We start from the raw sequence: 1,615 nt of genomic DNA, 5'->3' as shown, positions 1-1,615 counted from the left end.
TTACATACTCGCTTTCAAGTTGTACGTCGTCAAGAAATTGCATCCGTTCGTAATGTATCCAGTTTTTTTGACGCGATATTCCTGCCGAGCCACTAGGCTGATGCTGCTTATTTTTATGGTTTCGGAAAGTATCGCACAGATATTTCCATCTTTTTTTAATAGTTATAATGTCCATTTTGCCTAGAAAAGAAAAATATATTTAATATGAACGAATTTTAGTCCAGTTAAATTATGACTATTAAATACTACCATCCATTGCTTCTGTTACTTCTTCCCACAGTTTTTTTTTATTTGCAGGCTTCTTTCGATAAGGGGAAGTTTAAAATTCCATAACGGCGGACATTTACAAATTTCGTCGATTAAACGTTCCTCTTCTATAATTCTTATATTTCGCCAATTACTTGCATCAGTCTTTTGGTTTGGGACTTTGCTGGTTTCCGTAACAATAATCTCTGCACTATCCACCAAACTCTTATGTAGAATTTTTCCATCATCTGCATGTATTAATAACATCTCCTAATTATACTTCTTACTTAAAATATGTAATAAAATATGCAATAAAAAAATTTGTCACTATAATACTTACCGAGTGCAGGATAAACATAAAAATTTGCATCTATTTGACACTTGTTATAATCTAACAAACAAGGATGTTTCAATAATTCTGTTTTATCAAAAGTAGTTTCGCACACACCACAGGTGTACGGTATCGATACAGTTTCCTACAATATAAGAAATACAAATTAATAATATTAATATGAAAAATTAGAAGAGGTGCAGTTTTTCAGTTACCTTTTGGCTTTGCGTTTAATAGAAAAGGAGACTATAAGGATCACTTAAAGGTTCTAGATAATATAATAGAAATGGATGGGGTATTATTGCAGTAGATAGCATGCCGAAGGAGGAAAGGAATATGATAAAAGTCGAATTATTGTAGAAAAAAGAGAAGGAGACACACAAAGACAATGGGAAGAAGGTAGGATTAGGGAAGCGAAATACAATAAGAGGTACAGAGAAAAAATAAGAAATTTATCTAACCTATAATACTTTATGTTACTATAATACATATGTATATACTTACTTCATCCATTGCTTCTATTTCTTTCGCATTTTTCAATTTTTCTGAATATTAATATTCTATCGACCCCGTGTTTGACCGTGATTCAGCTGAAAGCTGAAAGTTCGAATGAATCGAACTTTTAGCGTGTTTTCGCTGAATCAGCCATTTTCATCGAAAATCGATGAGAGGGGATAAAAGCCAGCTTTTCTTCGCTCGCATGAAATTTCAGCTTTATAGTGAATTCGGCCGATTTGCACTGACACTGAACTCGTTTTGCACTGAACTGTACAAGTGCAGCACTAGGTCCGATCGGTATTAACCTTTCTCAGTGCAACACCAACTCGATGCAATTACACACTGAACTCGCTTTGCACTAAACTTGTCTTGTGCGAGTGCAACACTAGGTCCGATCGATGCTAACCTAAAATTTCATTAATAGCGAATTCGGTTGCTTGCACTAGTGCGTACCGAGTGCACACCAAGGCCAGTTTACAGTCAATTTTTATACTTAACTTTGTCTTAAATGCACGTTCAAAGCGATTTAGCCAGAAAACA

The 1,615-nt window shown here is 34.6% G+C and overlaps 1 long non-coding RNA gene across 1 annotated transcript; it reads right to left on the bottom strand.

Annotated features, from left to right (window-relative positions):
• Positions 1–62: 62 nt before the first annotated feature.
• Positions 63–697, bottom strand: LOC105564560. The gene is made up of 2 exons (XR_001009131.1): positions 587–697; positions 63–494 (listed from the first exon to the last, which is right to left on the bottom strand). It is a non-coding gene; the product is annotated as an uncharacterized LOC105564560 (long non-coding RNA).
• Positions 698–1,615: the final 918 nt, after the last annotated feature.

Source organism: Vollenhovia emeryi, unplaced genomic scaffold (genome assembly GCF_000949405.1).
Source record: "Vollenhovia emeryi isolate VEMERY1.0 unplaced genomic scaffold, V.emery_V1.0 DF943936.1, whole genome shotgun sequence".
In the NCBI taxonomy this organism is placed as follows: Eukaryota; Metazoa; Arthropoda; class Insecta; order Hymenoptera; family Formicidae; genus Vollenhovia; species Vollenhovia emeryi.
This window is presented reverse-complemented; position numbering and strand designations above follow the sequence as displayed.